This window comes from Emydura macquarii, unplaced genomic scaffold (assembly GCF_026122565.2).
Source record: "Emydura macquarii macquarii isolate MOO-44397 ecotype Brisbane River unplaced genomic scaffold, CSIRO-AGI_Emac_v2 contig_1630, whole genome shotgun sequence".
Taxonomy (NCBI): Eukaryota; Metazoa; Chordata; order Testudines; family Chelidae; genus Emydura; species Emydura macquarii.
The window spans coordinates 224056-234184 of NW_027131767.1; positions in this window are offsets into that span (position 1 = coordinate 224056).

Genomic DNA, 10129 nt, shown 5'->3' on the forward strand with positions numbered 1-10129 from the left:
CTTCATGGACAAGTTCCTCCTGAAATGATTATACTGTTGGGATCTTATTGTGTTATTGATGATATGTGGAGGGAGAAAGAAATTCAGGTGGTGTCTATTTATTATTTTAACCCTCAATGAATATGTCAAAGCTGTATGCAGTGGATCTCTGTCAGTCCCAGGATATTCGAGTGACAAGGTGGGTGAGGTAATATCTTTTATTGCACCAACTTCTGCTGATGAGAGAGATTAGCTTTTGAGATACACAGAACTCATCTTTCCCAGACCCTATAAGCTCTGTGTGGCTCAAAAGCTCATCTCTCTCATGTAGAGAAAATGGTCCAATAAAAGATTTTACTTCACCCACATTCTCTGTGTAAAAGCTGTGTCAGTCTGGCTATGGTGGAAAGACTGCTTTGAAGAGAAACTTTTCCCAGTGTTTTCTAAAGAAACTCTAACTCATAGAATCATGGAATCATAGAAGATGAGGTTTGGAAGGGACCTCAGGAGGTCATCTAGCCCAATCCCCTGCTCAAAGCAGGACCAATCCCAACTAAATTATCCCAGCCAGGGATTTGTCAAGCCGGGTCTTAAAACCTCTTAGGATGAAGACTCCACCACTCGGTGTAATGAGACCAAATTTGGATTCCATGGAAGTCACTGGGGTTTAGCCCCTCACTTCAAAGTGATTAGGATTTGGCCAATGGCCTATATACACAAATCATCCAGATTTAGAAAATGAGTGTGACGGAGATGTATAGGTCTGATTTTCCAACTCATCTAGATAACCACCAATGTAGACTAGACCCACTGCAAACATCAGTTTAATACTGATGAGGTTCTGGCCCAAAGTCTCTGCACTCAGTAAAGACCTAAACACTGGTGTAAATTACTTTACTGGGGTCATTTTGTTGTATGGGTTGGATGAATGGACTATCAAATGGATAGAGAACTGGCTAGAGCATAGGGCTCAACGAGTAGTGATCAATGGCTCCATGTCTAGCTGGCAACCGGTCACAAGCGGAGTGCCCCAGGGGTCGGTCCTGGGGCCGGTTTTGTTCAACATCTTTATTAATGATCTGGAGGATGGGGTAGATTGCACCCTCAGCAAGTTTGCGGACGACACTAAGCTGGGGGGAGTGGTAGATACCCTGGAGGGTAGGGATAGGATACAGAGTGACCTAAACAAACTGGAGGATTGGGCCAAAAGAAATCTAATGAGGTTCAACAAGGACAAGTGCAGAGTCCTCCACTTAGGAAGGAAGAATCCCATGCACAGCTATAGACTGGGGACCGACGGCCTGGGCAGCAGCTCTGCAGAAAAGGACCTGGGGGTAACGGTGGATAAAAAGCTGGATATGAGTCAGCAGTGTGCCCTGGTTGTCAAGAAGGCTAATGGCATATTGGGCTGCATTAGGAGGGGCATTGCCAGCAGCTCACGGGAAGTGATTATTCCTCTCTATTCGGCATTGGTAAGGCCGCATTTAGAGTATTGTGTCCAGTGTTGGGCCCCCCACTACAAAAAGGATGTGGACAAGTTGGAGAGAGTGCAGCGGAGGGCAACCAAAATGATTAGGGGGCTGGAGCACAAGACTTATGAGGAGAGGCTGAGGGAACTGGGCTTGTTTAGTCTGCAAAAGAGAAGAGTGAGGGGGGATTTGATAGCGGCCTTTAACTACCTGAAAGGGGGTTCCAGGGAGGATGGGGCTAGGCTGTTCTCGGTGGTGGCAGATGACCGAACAAGGAGCAATGGTCTCAAGTTGCAGGGCGGGAGGTCTAAGTTGGACATTAGGAAAAAGTTTTTTACTAGGAGGGTGGTGAAGCACTGGAATGGGTTACCTAGGGAGGTGGTGGAATCTCCATCCTTAGAGGTTTTTAAGCTGAGGCTTGACAAAGCCCTGGTTGGGATGATATAGCTGAGATTAGTCCTGCTTTGAGCAGGGGGTTGGACTAGATGACCTCCTGAGGTCCCTTCCAACTCTAATATTCTATGATTCTATGATTCTATCCTGGGTATAGGTGGAAAAGTGCCATCGTACACTCTGATCTGTTATTCCACACACCATCGTGAGTCGATCTACTCACTTCCAAGCTGAGAAAGGCTCTCAGATGTTTGTCTGTTAGTATTGGGATACCATCTTTGTGCATGGTTGTGTACATTACATATACGATGGGGAAAGCACGTGATTAGACAGAAATATGGGCAGATTGGACCATTCCTTGTCCTAACACACAACTCCTTCATGATAGATTTCTATTTGATTATGGATTATGTTAGCTAAGTAGCTAAATAACAATTATTCTCTGCAAATTATTGTGCTTCTTTTCCTGTTAATGATTGTCTATGTTCAGATCATGATTTTCTTATAAGTACTCCTTATTAAATATTATTTAACAAGAATTTTTTTATGACTATATCTTACTCTATCACTCATTTACAAAGAGGTCATCATAAGGACTCAGTGTTTGAAGTTTGAGCTGTTTGCACTGGATACATTTTAAATATGCTCTGGTTTGCTTCTCTAAATAAATGGAAGTATCACACTCGGGTTCCTAAAATATCAAGGGGCCAATTCTCAACAGGTTTAATTTGTCCTATCTCTATTGACGTCAATAGATCTCTGAGAATTTATGCGTAATTTGGACGATGTGGTGCAAACACCTGTGATTATGAATTTAACAATCACTTTGAGTATTCTGTGCAAAGGGCCCTGATCCCACAAGCCACTTCAGCCCATTCTTCCCTTTAAACATCAGATTGGCCCCATTCAAGGTTTAAAGATGAACTCATGCTTAAATCCCAGCTGGTTATGGGTTAGGGTTATGGATACAGCTTAAGGCTAACACCAAACTGGTATCAGAAGCTGACACTGTCCCCATTTCTCTCCTTTAACAGTCAAATAAAACTACAATTGGTGCACTGGAATTACTCTCTCCTTCTGTAGTCTGAATTCTTTACATAAAATAACAAGCTTATCGCAAAGCCAGAATCTCTGGGCCTTCTTCTGCAGACCCACCAGCCCATTATGTCCCTTCATCCCCAACCTCCTCGAGGTCCCGCTGACCAGCAATGTCATCCCCAAGATGTTGACCGATGTGGCAAGCAATCGGGAGACCAGTTCATAGAATCATAGAATCATAGAATATTAGAGTTGGAAGAGACCTCAGGAGGTCATCTAGTCCAACCCCTGCTCAAAGCAGGACTAACCTCAGCTATATCATCCCAACCAGGGCTTTGTCAAGCCTCAGCTTAAAAACCTGTAAGGATGGAGATTCCACCACCTCCCTAGGTAACCCATTCCAATGCTTCACCACCCTCCTAGTAAAAACTTTTTCCTAATGTCCAACCTAGACCTCCCCCTGCAACTTGAGACCGTTGCTCCTTGTTCTGTCATCTGCCACCACCGAGAACAGCCTAGCCCCATCCTCCCTAGAACCCCCTTTCAGGTAGTTAAAAGCCGCTATCAAATCCCCCCTCACTCTTCTCTTTTGCAGACTAAACAAGCCCAGTTCCCTCAGCCTCTCCTCATAAGTCCTGTGCTCCAGCCCCCTAATCATTTTGGTTGCCCTCCGCTGCACTCTCTCCAAATTGTCCACATCTTTTTTGTAGTGGGGGGCCCAAAACTGGACACAGTATTCTAAATGCGGCCTCACCAATGCCGAATAGAGGGGAATAATCACTTCCCGTGACCTGCTGGCAATGCCCCTCCTAATGCAGCCCAATATTCCATTAGCCTTCTTGACAACCAGGGCACACTGCTGACTCATATCCAGCTTTTTATCCACCGTTACCCCCAGGTCCTTTTCTGCAGAGCTGCTGCCCAGCTCGTCGGTCCCCAGTCTATAGCTGTGCATGGGATTCTTCCTTCCTAAGTGGAGGACTCTGCACTTGTCCTTGTTGAACCTCATTAGATTTCTTTTGGCCCAATCCTCCAGTTTGTTTAGGTCACTCTGTATCCTATCCCTACCTTGCAGGGTATCTACCACTCCCCCCAGCTTAGTGTCGTCCGCAAACTTGCTGAGGGTGCAATCTACCCCATCCTCCAGATCATTAATAAAGATGTTGAACAAAACCGGCCCCAGGACCGACCCCTGGGGAACTCCGCTTGTGACCGGTTGCCAGCTAGACATGGAGCCATTGATCACTACTCGTTGAGCCCTATGCTCTAGCCAGTTCTCTATCCATTTTATAGTCCATTCATCCAACCCATACTTCTTTAACTTGCTGATAAGAATACTGTGAGAAACCGTATCAAAAGCTTTGCTAAAGTCAAGGTATATCACATCCACCGCCTTCCCCACATCCACAGAGCCAGTCACCTCATCATAGAAAGCAATCAGGTTGGTCAGGCATGACTTTCCCTTGGTGAATCCGTGTTGACTGTTCCTGATCACCTTCCTCTCTTCCAAGTGCCTTAAAATGGATTCCTTAAGGACCTGCTCCATGTTCCTTCCTAGTTTCCACACCCAACCCAACTTCTGTTTCCTGGTGTGCACTGATGACGTCTTCCACCTCGTTGTCATGTCCTTCAACTGCTATGTGATCATCTCAGTCCTTGGTGTTGCTTAGAAGATGGATTCCAAGGGAGAGCCTTGAGACAAAGACACCTCAGCTTTTCACAAGTTTCCCCAACACCCCCTGGGATCGGGTGATCAGCCCTGTCCAGCCAGGGGCATGATTTCTTCTGCTTGAGCCAAAGTGCTCACAGGTGCTTAGGCCAGTCCATTGTTCCTGTTTGCAGGCCTCTGTGGGGCGTGGAAACACAGCTTTGTGTTTGTCTGCATCTGTTCAAGCCACGTGAGACACACATGTGGGGATATGACACAGCAGAATTTCATATCTGTGCACATGTATGACACTGCAGGGAACATGCTACCACAACAATGATGTTCAGGATACCGTGAGTGTTCCAGGAACACCTCCCCTGGCACACTTTGCATCACACAACTCACAGTTACACTGTAAGGATGAACATGAGTGATACACAAATCACAACATAAGGGTGTACATAGGGTGCAGCGTGTCACACCTTTTACCTGGTACCGGATGGTTCGGCCAAAACATCTCCATCCATCACATTGTCATGCTGAGGGGCCAGTGCGCCCTTGCTGTCTTTGGGATATTCTGATCCCTTTCGGGAAGGTGCTTGCCTGAGTGCTCTGCTCCCGCTGCTTTTTTCAATGCGTGTGTTTTACCAGCTCTGTTCTTGCCCCTGACTGTGAGTCTGCCAGCGTTCACAGCCTGACTCCTGCTCACTTTGCTAACTAACCATGGCAATGTTATATTCCTGTGTTACAGATCACACGCCCTTCCCACAGCCAGGGACAAAACCCAGGAGTCCCAGTCCCCGCTGGATCTACCGCAGTAGAACCCTTGTGTTTTACGTTGGATGCTCTTAAAAACTTCAGTGTTTCAGCTGGTCACCATCGGGGGTGAGGAAGAAAGTCGCCTTCCCTCCCACAAAATTCTGTTTTTAGGGAGATGGGTGTTGTTTGGGTTGTTGTCGTCTTGGTCTGAAGCAGTGGGACGGCCATGGCTGGAGATAGGACAGTGGATGGGTGGGCCAAGGCTCAGAGGTGGCACCGAGTCAAACACTCAGGTGCTCGGGCTGGCTTCTTCTTGCTCACGTGCTCCGGGTCTAACTTTCCCCCAGCTCAGATTGGCAGTGAGCTTGGGATTTTTCAGCCTTCCTCTGCAGCCTGTGGGTGGGAGTCAGTTGCCAGGATTAGCTGTGTGTATCTCCTTTAATCGTTTCCCTGCCATCACGGGGGCCATAGGGACTGGTGCAGAGCAGTCCCTGCTATTCTCCACCTGCGGCACAGAACAGTTTAGCTTCCTAAGGTTTGTAAAACCCTTGGTCTAATTTCAGTTGCTAGGCGCTGGCCTCAGATATACAGATGTTGAGACTAGATGAGCTGCTGGTCCCTTCTGGGGACCCCACTGCCTTCTGAGAGCTGGAAAAAGAACCCAGGAGTCCTGGTCCCAGTCCAGCCCTCTGACCACTAGACCTCACTCCCACTGCCTGCACTGTATCCCACTGCCTGCACACCTTGGCATTGATGGAAGATGTTGGTTGTCCCTCCTGTATTTTTCATGGTATTTAGAGCCACTTAATTAACCATGCAGATCAGACTGCAAATCCCCTGGGGAATTAGCTTGTTTTGTTGTCTGAACATTTCTCACTCTGGGTATTGATGATCTGGGGCCTCTGGCGGAGCCAATTACAGAGCTGAGTGGATTTTGCTGCTGGTTCCTGCTTGAAAAACTGGAGCCAGGCACTTCAAAGCAGAAGTTCTCTCATCTCCTGTGAGAGCTGAGGGCAGATCCCAGGGTAGGAGCGAGGGGCCAGGTGGAGGGCAGAGATGAGTCTCCATGATCCGGTCAGCTCTTGGTCTCCGGCGATGAGCAGAGCTATTTAGTCTCAGAGTCCCACGCACCCCTGCTCTGCTGAGAACGACCCCATTCATTACACACTGGACCCACTGTGCAGAGCAGGCGGCCGTCACGACCACCCTGGGGTGACAGGGCATGGAAGAGGTGCAGAGGGGCTTTGATGGGCTTGGGAGGGGTCTCCTTATCCCAGTGAGATTTCCTCCCACCCGGGGTCAGCCCTTGGTAGGCTGAGTGGGGTGCTAGGGAGCAGATCCTAGGTCTATCTCAGTGCCAGAGGAGGGGGGACCCTCTAAGCAGCGAGAGCGTGGGAAAAGGGGGATCTCTGTCTCCGTCCGCAGGGGGATCCCCCCATTCTGAGGTTCCCTGTCTATGCCTCGCACCCCAGCCACACCAGCCCCTCTCTGCAGGGGGACAGCCCTGTTCTGAGACCCCCCTATATACCACGCAGCAGAAATGCCCAAGTCCCTCACCATAGGGGGGATTGCCCCCGTGTATAAACCCACAGCCCAGTTACGTAGCATGCAATTCCCTGATCCAGTGAGATACATCAGCATGGCATAATATCTCCCCTCTGATTGCACTGATTGAGATTCTGAGGCACATGAGAATATTTATGAAATCCAGAACTGACTTTTGGTGAGTATTCACAAATCTTGTCAAACAAATCACAGAGACTTAGGGTCCAAAAACCTATTGACATTTTTGTGCCTAACTCCCTTGGAGCTTCATGGAAACACCCAGTTGTACTGGTTAAATAATTTCTTCTGCACAGTGCAATTGGAAGAGGTTTGCCATGAGTAGACACGTCAGTGACAGTATACACATTCTTTCATCCTGTTTCTCAAGGGAGGCTCAGATTTTCAAAGAATCCTACAGGATTTTGAAACCCATAATCCCAATAAATTCGGTGTGAATGGAGTGTTTGGTTCCATTAGATACCTTTGAAAATCTTGGGCTACATTGGCTCTTCCTTCTGTGAGAAATGGACAAGTCATAAGAGGAATTTTCAAAAGTTTGTGGAGTCTTTAAAAGTTTATGACTCAATCCTGCTGGCATGGAGAACTTGCTGGGATGAGATGGCACTGGCTTCTGTTTTGGGGCCTTGTGAGTGGCGTCAAGTGCTTAGAGCAGCAGGTCTGGGAAGTCAGGACTTCTGGGTTGTATCCCAGTTCTGGTAGAGGAGTGGGTTCTAGTGGTTAGAGCAGGGCTGGGCACCAAAAGCCAGGACTCCTGCCTTCTATTACTGTCTCGATGAAGTGAGCGTTTCCTCATTTTTAAGACAATAGTACTTTGGTTGAGGAGTCCTGGGTTCTAATTCTGATATAATCTTGGCTAGGATTTTTAAGTCTGCCTACGAGAATTGTATCCCCAACAGGCATTAATTTTGCGTCTCCAAGTTCCTGCTACAACTTGACAAATCTCTGTTCTCCTTGGTAACGAAAGAAAATGGAAGTCTTGGGATATGAATTAGGTTCTAGCTCTGTCAGTTGACTTGCTGTTTTTGCTGAGACAAATTACTTCACTTCTCCGTGCCTCTGTTTCCCCAGTCCATAACATGGTAGTAATGTTGCTCAACTTTCTAAAACGAGTGGAGATTTATAAGTTGTAAGTGCTAAAATAAAACTATTTGGTCCTTCGGTACAGGGGAAAATTGTCCCAGTTTGGAATTTTGAACTTGCCACCCGATGTCACAAAAAGATGGCCAGGTATTTTCTTTACATCTGATTCATTCAAGTGACACTGCTTAGTTAAACACGTTGATGTTAAATTTCCCCATGCTGAGAAGAAGCCTCCCTTTAACAGCTGACTTCAGCAAAGATAATTGCTAAATAGACTGATGGGCAGGTGAAGCTGGATGTTTAAAAACATTTTCAGTGTCAGGTATAAGTTATTATGACAAATCACAGAGGTTCACAGGATGAGGGGGTGAAGACGGGGCTGGCTGGTCGGGTGGACTGACCAAAATATAAAAGAAACAAAATAAATAAAAGTTGAAAAATATGAAAAATAAGATTTAAAACTCGAAATAAAGAGTTAAAAAAAAGTAAAATCTGAAATTGAACCAACAGCTGAGAAGTGAGAGTCAAGGGGACATGTGCTCCCCCATCACACGTCAGGAGCTTCCGAGTGTCCCCATCTCTCTGCCCCCCAGGGCAGGGCTAACAGCAGTCTCACTCCAGTCATGCAGCCACCCCAATCTGGGAGTGAGGGGCAGCCCCCTCCTGTGCTCCCAGACCCACAGACAAAGGCCAGGGGAACGTCTCCCATTTACACTTGCCGGACACAAGGCTCTTGCTCTTCTTGTACAATGAGCAATGAGGGCTCACTCCGTGTGGGGCAGAGGGGACACCCCGCACTCCAGGGATGAGGTAGCTGGCGGACAGACCCCGCGGGAGTGGAGGATGTTGGCAGGCGCGACTCTGCCTTTGATGGAGCCATCCCCACTTGAGCAAGCGAGACTCTGCGCAACCTCCAGGCACCTCTTCTGTCAGTGGAGGGTGACCCTGAACCCTGGAGAGACCCCGGATAGAGCGAGAGAGAGACAGGGTGTCCCTTGGCTGGGCCCCCTGGGGCGAGATTCAGCCCAGTTGCAGCTGGGTACACAAGGTCCAGAGGTGGAGAGGGGAAGGCGAGAGAGAGCCAGGCTGGGGGCCTGCGAGCTCTCATCCCCTCTCTGCACCAGCCTGAGTCCCCCACTCAGGGCTTTTCCCAGCGTGTACCCAGCTCACACAGCCTTGTGACACAGCTCCGGGCCAAGCCTTCAGAATGAGGGGAGTGAAAAGGGCACGTCTGCCTCTGCCCAGGTCGGGCAGGAAATTCCTCCGCCCTCCTGGAACTGCCCCCTGGGGACCCAGCTGGAATTGTGGCTCATCCAGACTTCCAGAGCCAGGTCCTAGTGCAGTCACCCCAGGAAGGGGAATAGAAAATGTGCCTTTAAAATTCAACTTTGTCTAGGGTGAGCCTACTTCATGGTCCCAAACACAGGGCACTGTGGGGGGGAAGGGGGATGGATCTAGGGGGAAGGATCTAGAGGGAGTGTTGGGGGGATGCTGGAGGGGCTGTTTGAAATGGGATAGAGTATTTAGGGGTGTGAATTTGCTGGTTGTCCACAACTAGTTTAACAGTGAAGATGTTCCTGGCCATGGTCACAACGTCGATTCCTAGAAAGAGCAAGAAGAGATGGGTCTGGAATCCTGGGAAATTTTTGAACGCAAAGAGGATAAAATCTGTGACCGATGTTTTGTTTCCCTGTTCTCTGTTCAACATGGCATATTTAGGGAAAAGGAAATAAACAATTACAAAAGTAAGGATTGTAATTTACTTTCCATTTTCTTTCTCTTTTTTCCCCTCCTCTCCTTCAACTTTCTTGTCTGTTTAGATTTAAACCTCCTCAGCTTACTGATTATGTGTTTGTACAGTGCCTAGCACCATGGCAATGTTGCTATAACCTATAATTGCTATAACCTATAATTTTGCTATAACACAAAAAATACTACTATTATATAATTAATAAATTATAGCATAAAAATGAAGTGGAGTTTTCCTTCTTCAATTCATGTGACTTTTGAAAATCTCAGTCTTAATTTTACCCTATTTAATTTGTATCACAGCGGTCATTCAGTGCATCTATTTTGTGTGATACTGCTTACCTGTGAAATTTACTGGTGTGGAAAATAATTCAGCAGGACTGAAAAAAAAAAAAAGACAAAGAATTATTTTAATAGGAAGAATATTGTCCACCATTATAGCAGCTAG